Source organism: Humulus lupulus, chromosome 2 (genome assembly GCF_963169125.1).
Source record: "Humulus lupulus chromosome 2, drHumLupu1.1, whole genome shotgun sequence".
Taxonomy (NCBI): Eukaryota; Viridiplantae; Streptophyta; class Magnoliopsida; order Rosales; family Cannabaceae; genus Humulus; species Humulus lupulus.
In genome coordinates this window covers 290,168,559-290,179,174 of record NC_084794.1, presented here as the reverse complement: position 1 = coordinate 290,179,174, position 10,616 = coordinate 290,168,559, and the positions used below count along the sequence as shown (strand labels likewise).

At 39.8% G+C, this 10,616-nt stretch overlaps 1 long non-coding RNA gene across 1 annotated transcript; it reads left to right on the top strand.

The window, feature by feature from the left end:
• Positions 1–335: 335 nt before the first annotated feature.
• LOC133816786 (uncharacterized) lies at positions 336–936 on the top strand. Its single transcript, XR_009885465.1, has 3 exons — positions 336–403; positions 491–664; positions 756–936. It is a non-coding gene; the product is annotated as an uncharacterized LOC133816786 (long non-coding RNA).
• Positions 937–10,616: the final 9,680 nt, after the last annotated feature.

The window sequence follows — 10,616 nt, the reverse complement described above, 5'->3', positions numbered from 1 at the left end:
ATACAGAAAATTGGGTTAAATGATGTTGAAAATGTTGAGATTCAGAGTCGTCGTGGTAGCGTTGTATGCACAGTAAGTCGAGATCTTCTAGATGAAGCGCATCGTCTTGTGTTGCAGAATATAAATGAAATTCAACCTTATATCGAGTGAGTTATACTCATATAATACATTAAGTTTAAGTTGTGTAATTTCGTATATTCAATTGTTTAACAACATATTTATAATTGAAGGGAACATTTTAATTGGATAAAGACCAAATTTCCATCCAAGTCAAGGAACTCAAAATGGTTACAAGATGAACATTATCGAACTTTTAGTAGTTGGATAGAACAATGAAGGATGACATACTTCAGTTTGCTCGAAAGGAGAAGATTGGACAAGCAGTACTCGTCAGCTACATGAGGTATATATCTGACAAATAAGTTTGTTCATTTAATTTTCTAATTTGATTTATTCATTCATATAACAATTTTTCATATTTTTGTATTAGGTTCATTTACAGATATGTGGTACAACAAGGTCGCCAAAATAAGTTTTTATTTGTCAATCCTAATATCGTCGCCACTTAAGGGAGTTCATTCGACGATCGTGTTCAGAATCTGTTCAGACGTTGCAATGACGTAAAATCAAAAGAACAAGTTATGCTTGTCCCTTGGAACCATGGGTAAGTTTAAAAAGTTGTCATTTTTCCGACCCATATCAATAATTTCATTGTTTAACATTTGAGCTATAATTTTTTTGTTTTTCTTATACAGTGAACATTGGATGTTGCTTATTTTGGCACCATATGCATATCATGTTTATTGTTGTGATCCGGTGAATTCAGAGCTAAATAACCGTGAGGAGATTGTATCAGTGATCGTCAGCGCTTTCAATCTTTTTTTCTCTATGAATCTTCCTGATGTCGAGATCCCTGATACTCTACGCATTAAGCAACCTCAGGTAAGTAACTTTAGCAGAAATTTTTGAACATTTATAATAATTAAGTAGAATAATATGTATGCATTTTTTAAAAAGTTTCAATTTAATAATAAATTACTCATATTTTTAAATAATTAGTGTCCACACCAACCGGACAATGTGGCATGTGGATACTACTTAATGAGGATGTTGAAGGATTTGATTGAGCATGCGAGTCCTGGGCATTACTTGAGAACGGTATTATTAATTAAAATTTACAAATTATTTTTGAAACTATAAATGTAATCAAATAATTAATTAATATATTTTACTTTATATTTCTTGCAGCTAACAAGCACATCATATACAGAGGCACAAATTGATGAGTTGCGACAAGAATGGGCGACATATATGTTGCCGATAATCCAAAGTTACCGACCTCGTTGATAGGTTTTTTTTTTTTAATTTTTTAACTCTTTCTTCATACACAATGCAATATTTGTTCATTTTGAATATTTCTAACAAATATTGTATTTTTTGTATATATCTAACAAATATATTTTTTTCTTCCAATTTAATTGATTATTAAATTAATTTAAATTTAGATTAAAATAATTTAAATTTAAATTAATATTATTTCAATTTAATTAATTATTAAATTAATTTAATAATATTAAATTAATAATATTAAATATTAAATTAATTTAATAATATTAAATTAATAATATTAAATATTAAATTAATTAATAATTAATATTAATTTAATAATTAATTAATTATTAAATTAATTTAATAATATTAAATTAATTAATATTAATTATTCAATTTAAATTAATAATATTAATTATAAATTTATTTAATTTATTTTTTTTAAATGTGGGAGACTTTCAATGTCTCCCAATGGGAGAGGTGGGAGACTTCCCACGTCTCCCAATGGGAGAGGTGGAAAGTCAACATTTGACTTTCCACCTCTCCCATTGGGAGACGTGGGAAATCACTCACCTCTCCCAATGGGAGACATGGGATGTCTCCTATGGACTTCCCACGTCTCCCATTGGGAGAGGTGAGTGACTTCCCACGTCTCCCAATGGGAGAGGTGGAAAGTCAACATTTGACTTTCCACCTCTCCCAGTGGGAGACGTGGGAAGTGAGGCACGTCTCCCAACGGGAGACGTGGGATATATACCTACAATGACCCCAGCAACAACGTCTCACTAAGTGGGAGACATTGTAGACTTCCAATGTCTCCCCATTAAAGTCATAAAACATCTATTTTGTTGTAGTGGTCTGACACATATTTGCGTAACATCGAGATGTGGAAGATGTTGTGACTATCGGCTAGTGCTGGCAGTAGGGCTAGTCTATACGCAACTCGTCCCACTTTGTCCAATATCTCAAAAGGACCTATGAATCGGGGACTAAGCTTGCCTTTCTTCCCGAACCGCTTAACACCTTTCATAGGAGATATCTTCAGGAAGACTTAATCTCCGACTTGGAATTCCACATCGCATCGCTTGGCATTCGCATAGCTTTTCTGACCGCTTTGAGCAGCAAGCATACGCTGTCTAATAAGCGCTACTGCTTCTTGAGCTTGTCTAACAGCTTCGGGCCCTAGAAGCTGCCTTTCTCCTACCTCGTCCTAGTGCAACGGTGATCGGCACCTCCTTCCATAAAGCAACTCATAAGGTGCCATCTTGATCGTTGACTGGTAGCTGTTGTTGTAGGAAAACTCGATCAGCGGTAAGTACTTGTTCCATGATCCTCCGAAATCAAGTACACACGCGTGTAGCATATCTTCTAAAATCTGAATCGTACGCTCGGACTGCCCATCTGTCTGAGGATGAAAAGCTGTACTAAGGCTTAACTTAGTACCCATAGCTTGCTGTAAGCTTCCCCAAAATCTTGATGTAAAAACCGATCCTCTATCTGATACTATCATCTTGGGGATTCCATGCAATCGTACAATCTCTTGGATGTAGATGTCTGCATATTGGTCTGCCGTGTATGAAGTCTTAACAGGCAGGAAATGAGCCGACTTGGTTAGTCTATCTATTACTATCCAAGCAGAATCATGCTGCTTATTTGTCTTTGGCAAACCCGTCACGAAGTCCATAGCTATATCGTCCCACTTCCATTCTGGTACGCTAAGCGGTCGCAATAAACCTGCAGGCCGCTGATGCTCCGCTTTCACTTGCTGGCATACAAGACACTTAGATACATACCCCGCTATGTCCTTCTTCGTCCCTGGCCACCAATAGATTGCCTTGATGTCATAAGTCATCTTGGTAGACCCTGGATGAACTGAGTACGGGGTGCTGTGCGCTTCTTCTAGAATCGTCTTCTTAATACTTTGATCATTTGGCAAGCTTACCCGATCCTTATATCTCAATAAGCCTTGGCTAGATATTGAGAAATCTGTAGTCTTGCCTTCTCTAACTGCATCCATATGTGCTGCTAGCGTGTCATCATGTCTCTGACCAATCCGTATGTCCTCTAGCAGATTCAATTAGATAGACAAGTAAGCCAGCTTGCCAACAACCACTTCTATTCCCGCACTGATAAGCTCCTGCTGTAGCGGCTTTTCTATTCCGGATAAGGCTAATAAATTCCCATAACTCTTCCTACTAAGTGCATCGGCTACTACGTTCACCTTTCCCGGGTGGTATAGGATTTCGCAGTCGTAATCCTTTACTAACTCCAACCACCTGCGCTGCCTCATGTTGAGCTCCTTCCGAGTAAAGATGTACTTTAAACTCTTGTGGTCCGTATAAATCTCGCATCGTTCTCCGTAAAGATAATGGCGCCAGATTTTTAATGCAAAGACCACCGCTGCCAACTCCATATCGTGAGTTGGATAGCGTTGTTCGTACTCCTTTAACTGTCGTGAGGCATAGGCTATCACCTTGTCATTTTGCATTAGTACGCAACCCAATCCTTGCTTCGATGCATCGCAGTAGACAACGAACTTATCGTTGGGTGTCGGTACACTGAGTACTGGTGTTGACCAAAGCTTATCCTTAAGCAACTGGAAGCTTTCTTCACACTTATCATTCCAGTTAAAATTTTGTTGCTTCCGGGTCAGGTTGGTGAGCGGAGTGGCTATCTTTGAAAAGCCCTCTAAAAACTTCCTATAATAACCTGCTAGCCCTAAGAAGCTTCTTACTTCAGATGCTTTCTTTGGTCTGGGCCAATCCTTCACGACCTCTACCTTTGATGGGTCTACTGCAACTCCATCTTTCGATATAATGTGCCCAAGGAACGCCACTTGCGAAAGCCAAAACTTGCATTTCTTGAACTTTGCGTAGAGCTGATGCTCCTTCAATCGTGTCAAAATCATCCTAAAATGTTCCTCGTGCTCTACTTCATCCTTGGAATATATTAAAATGTTGTCGATAAACACAACGACGAATTTATCAAAGTAGTCTTTGAAGACCCTATTCATTAAGTCCATAAACTCGGCTGGTGCGTTAGTAAGACCAAAAGACATAACCAAGAACTCGTAATGTCCATAACGAGTCCTAAAGGCTGTCTTAGGAATATCTTCTCCCTTTACTTTGAGCTGATGATACCCGGACCATAAATCGATCTTTGAAAATACAGTCACGCCTCGGAGTTGATCAAACAAATCATCAATCCGAGGTAGCGGGTACTTGTTCTTAATCGTTACTTTGTTCAGCTCACGATAGTCTATGCACATCCGCATACTTCCGTCCTTCTTCTTCACGAATAGTACCGGAGCTCCCCATGGCGAATGGCTTGGCCTAATAAAACCTAAGTCTAGGAGTTCTTGTAGCTCCGTCTTTAACTCCTTGAGTTCCGTAGGTGCCATCCGGTATGGTGCCTTAGAGATAGGCTCGGTGCTTGGTACTAATTCTATCGTGAAGTCTATTTCTCGAATTGGCGGCAATCTTGGCAAGTCATCGGGAAATACCTCTGGAAATTCTTGTATAACTCGGACATCTCCAACCTTAAGTGGCGTCTCCCTTTCCACATTCGTGATGCTGGCTAAGAATGCTTGACATCCTTTCTCCATCATTCTCTGAGCTTTGAGAGATGAAACTAACGGGGTGCGTAACCCTGCAGCTTGTCCCATGAAGCATAGTCTCTGGCCGTCAGGAGTCTCGAACATCACCTTCTTGCGTTTAGAGTCGATGGTTGCGCCGTGCCGTGCTGGCCAATCCATGCCTAGTATTACATCAAAGTCCTTGATCACTATCTCGATCAGGTCTCCTTCTAGTTCTTTGTCCTCAATCTTGATTGGTACGCCTCGTACTATCCGTGATGATAGAACTACTTTGCCCGAAGGCAACTCGGTTACAAACCTAGTTCTAAATCTTTCACTAGATTTGTCTAGTTTTTCTATCATTCCTAACGAGATATACGAATGAGTGGCTCCCGAATCAAATAATACATAGCATAAGTTATTGAGGATAGAAACCTCACCTGTGACCACCTTGTTGCTAGCATCAGCCTCTCCTTGGGTTAAAGCAAAAACCCTAGCAGGAACCATCTTTTCGTCCTTCTTCCCTTCTGGCTTTTGCTGAGGACAATATCTTTTATGATGCCCTTCTTGACCACAGTTAAAACACTCCTTGGTGTTTGCGCGGCATTCTCCAGGATGCTTTTTCTGACACTTAGCACATGGCGGGTATTCCACGTAGCCTGGCCTATTTCCCCCATTATTCGTACGTGCCTTCTTATCGCTGCCGAATTTCTTGTTATCCGAATGTCGTCTTTTCTGGCCGTTACCGTTGTTGCTGGACTGATTGTTGCCATTATGATTGTTGTTCCGACTGGCCTGAGGTTGACTCTACTGTCTCGGTTCAGGCTTACTGGCTTCTTCTTTCCCACCATATCCTGGCATCCTTCTTGAGCAAAGACGAGATGCAGGATATGCGGTCCGCATTACTGAGGTTCATGTGCGTCAGAATTGGCTCCACATTCCTTAGCCATTCTTCTGCCTCAAAGGGGTCTGTAGTTTGGAGCGTGCTGTTTGCGGAACCTCTCATACACTGGCTCCATGTTCGGTACTGGATATGGAGCGTAGTTCATCATAGGCCATCCCCCATATGGACCAACTTGTTGGGGTGCTGGGGCCATTTGATGTGGCTGCTGCTGCAGCGGAGGCTGAGGCTGAGTTTGAGCCTATTGGCGTTGTTGCTGCAAAAGTTCCTCGACTTGCTGTCGCAGTTTGGCGATCTCCGCAGTGTTGCCAACTGGTGGTGTTGGCGCGCTGCGGCGGGCAGTAGCACGCACTCCCCTTCTGCGAACTGGAGGGTCTTCATTGGTTGTTGGGACATCGTTGGAAGCGTTTCCGTTAGTGCGTGCAGATCTTCGGAGCGACATCGTAGCAAAGTTATAACAGTTGAAAGAAACATGTTAGAACTTTACCTAATAGGCTCTAAGGCAAAAACTTATCATAAAACAAATATATCTCGGACCTATTTATTATGATTTCTTATGAAAAAATTATATAGGTCTTTATTTATTATTTAGACTGGGTTTCTATACTTAGAAAAACAAGTCATCTTTATTTTCTAGGTCTGTTTCTAATCATCCTATATGACTTAATTCTCAGGCTCAAAACTTATCTTTGTTCCAAAGTTAACCATATTAAGGGAGGGCTGGGATCAGTAAAATCGTTCCCACTACTAAGGCCCCCTAACTCTCAATAAGGAAACTTGGTTCATTGATTTGTATCCACCCTCACCGAACTTAGTCATTATTCATTTTATTTATTACTTATTATGATTGTGGAAATAAAATCAAACTCACACACGATAAAATAACATGTTATTTATTTGGAAAAAAAATTTCACTTATTACAATCATAAAATAAAGAAAGAAATAAAACAAACAAAAACTATTATTCTAAAAATCGGGATCTTCTACATCCGATCCTTCATCTAGCATATCGTCATCTATCTCCTCATAATCATCATTGTCATGTGCATCAAAATGTTCTCTAGGAAGGTTTGTGAGAATCCTATGTTTTTGCTCATTTGTGAACTGAAACTCGAATTTTGCAGTGAACCTAACTAATAAGAGGAAATAATAACGCATTGCTAATGGCAGTTCATCCTCATCATTCATGGTTTCCCATATTTCTTCTAAGGCTGCTATTACAGGATGGAAATCTTTAAATAGCCTAATTATTAGTACATATTGTTTCGTTGATCTTAACATTATTTGCTTAGACTCTTGAAGGTGACCTATCTCTTGGTGGAACAAAAGCAGTCTTCGTGTGATTCTTTCTAGTGCTCCTACAGTGTTTCTTGGCTCCCTTATTCTTTTTAAAGCCTTAATGGCTCGGATATCTTGATAAGTTAAAGCTCCGTTCATACTTAACTGAAAATATAAACACTAAAGTTGTTAGCTATACACATAAGCAAAATAACCATAACTTAAATACTTACTTGGCGGTCAGATTCGGAGCTTTGAGCGCGTGTATCGAGGAGAACTTCATGCGAAGGAACCATTGCTTTGATACCAACTGTAATGACCCACTACTCTAGAATTTTGGACCATTAACGAAAACTATACATAAATACTAATCCTTAATAAATCTTTACAAGTGAAAAGACCATAACTTTATTAGGAAACTTGTAAAAATAAGAGTTACTTACATAAAATATCAAGTAGGATATGGGATCCCATTGTCTTTAAAAACAAAACATAATTTAAAATAAAAAGAGTTACATAACAAGTGCAGAAAATACATGTCAAACCATAAAACAAGACTACATCATCGAAAATCGAACTCTCGACTCCTTGAATCCATTCACCACCGATACACATTCCCCAAGCATCCACGAACCTTACCGCCACTATAGCTATTTTCCTGCACATAAAAACAAAAAGGAATGAGCCTAATGCCCAGCAAGGAAAATCTAACACATAGTTCATATACATAAATTTCATAAGAAACATAAAAACATGACATAACACTTATTTCATACACATACTATAATGGCCATTATTACTTAGGGTCCCATAGACTAAACAAGTCATATGCCCATGAGATTAGTGGGGTCCTACTAGCTAAGCAGGTCATATGCCCATAATCTATTTGGGTTCTTGTTAGTCATATGGGTCATATGCCCAAGCCTACAAACATACATATCATAACACTTATAATAACATAAAAACATAAGATAACATAAGCATATAACATATAGATTCTATCCTATTTTCCTTACCAAAATACCGGGATAAGAGGACAGAGTTGGGACTTTGGAACACTCCTAAGAACCATTTGAAAAAGAGTGAGTATAGAGAAGAAGAGAAATGAAAGGAATGGAAGGACTAAACCATTGAGAAAAATACTTACCAAAACCTTTTTGCTCAAGAACTTAGATTTCCTAACCAAAATAAAGATTAAGGTTAGAGGCTGAGTAGAAAACTATGAGAACTTAAAATTAAATAATACTAATGAACTAAGGTGTAGAAGTACCTTGAGGACTTGTAGACCAATCTAAACCTCGAACCGAAATACTATGAAACCTTACTTCCCCAAGTGTTTGATAAGCTTATGATGATCAAGCTTATGATTTCTCCACCCAAGTGTTTACACTCTCACACTCACCTAGCAACTTGCAGCCTTTGAACTTAGAGCAAAAGATGAATAATGGATGGGTACTAGGTCCTATTTATAGAGTTTAGGAATGAAAGGATCTTAATTTAACTTGAATAAAAATAATGGCTTTTTAGGTGAAAATAATTTGAATAATCGTTCAGGAGAGGCTGAAGACTCGTTCAAAAAGGTGCTGGACTTATCAAAAGGTTGAATGGCTGAATGGAAAACAAATTCAAAAACTTTCAAAATAAGCTGAAGGAGGCGATATATCGCCCCCTGTAGGCGATATATCGCCTGGGCCAGTATGCCCGAGGCAATCATGCATCGTTTCGTGTTTTCCGTATCTACGTGCTGCGATATATCGCCCCCTATAGCTGCGATATATCGGCACACGCTGATTATTTAAACACGAAATTACACATTTTTAGCTAAGTTTGAATGGAGTAAACAGCCTTGACTAAGCCCTTAAACGTATTCAAAGCTGCTGACTGACCTCAGAGTATTTAAACTTTACCCTTATTAAATTTTATCCTCAAAATACTTAATCCTTAATCACCCATTCATAACATGTGCTTAAAATCCTATTGGTCCTTATCTAAACCTTATAGTATAATAAATATTATCCTCAATATCAGTCATATTAATCAAACCTTAGGTTAAAATTAATATTCTTAAACTATAGGTTAAACTTAGAAAATCTACAAGTACTACTATGAGTGTCCAAATAATTCTCGGTCTGAACTAAAAATCCACAGTCATAAAGATAATACTATAAATACTATAATACTACTATCTACCTAGCTAAGTAAAGTTCTTGGACTCTACACGAGTCAACGAGATTCCCTTCTCACGATCCTCTTCCAGACCCCGTCCTTCTCCTCCTCAAATGGCCCGTTCCAAATCCGTAGGCAAGAAAAGACCCGATTCTGATGATAACCCAAACCTTCCTGCCCAGCCTGATTCGCAGGCTAGGGTTCCCTCGACCAGCGGTCGAGACAATCCTGTCCCTGACCCTAGCATCCAAGTTAGAGCCCGCCCTCAGCATCAGAATTTGCCTGATGTCGAGTGGTATATTTCCCCGACCAGCGTAGTGACCCTTCGGATGATTGCTAACTATTTCAGGAAGTATCCCCTCACAGGGGTTACTATCAAACTTCCTGCCGCAGACCAAAGGGCTAACCTTCCTGGAGGTATATACAGCGCTTGGTCTCGGTATCACATAGAGGCGGGGGCTTTCCTCCCTCTACATCCTTTTTATCAGGGGGTGGCAAATTATTTCGACGTCGCCCCCTTCCAAATTACTCCAAACGGATATAGAATGCTGGTCGCACTCTATATCTTGTACAAACTTAAAAAATGGCCAGAACCTACTCCCCACGAGGTCAATTATCATTTCGACCTTAAATCCAACCCACACCAATATGGAACGGGTTTCTTCCACTTCTCTCACCAGGAGACAAACCGGACATTCCTGAGTGACACTACGCACATATCTAACGTGGGGCAGTACAGTAAGGAGTACTTCCTTACTCCGGACATAACTAGCAACAACCTGGCCTTCGCTCGAGGAGGTAAGTACCGTCTTTGACTGGTCGATACTTTTAACCAAGGAGTTTCCTTTCATTTTTCTCAAACTGTACTTTGTCTTTCAGGCCCATGGTTACGTCCGACCCCAACACTAGACATGGTGTTGAGGTCCAATAGACTGGCCAGGATGACGGACGCAGAAAAAAGCGTCAAGTCCCTGGTTACTGATGAAAACTTGAGGCTTTCTGGCCTCCTGGCTCCTTGCCATGAAACAAGAGGGTCCGTGGTAGACGATGCCACTGCCGAGGGGGTTCCCGAGCAGCAACCTCCTGCGTCTCCTCCTCAAAGGAGGCCGACGGGGGTTACAATTAGGGAGCCCATGGGAAATCCTTCTGCAGAAAGGCCTTCTGCTCCCCAAGGCAAGGGGAAACAAAAGGCCAAAGAGCCAGTTGTGGACCTGGGGGAGTCCTCTGATGAGAACGGTAAAATTATTTTGCTTTTAAATAGTTTGCCAATTCCCTGTCATTTGTTTGACGGGGAGGGCAACTTTACATATACTCCAAATCTAGGGCCAGACTTCTTCATGCCAGATAGTGAGTGTGTGACTAATAGA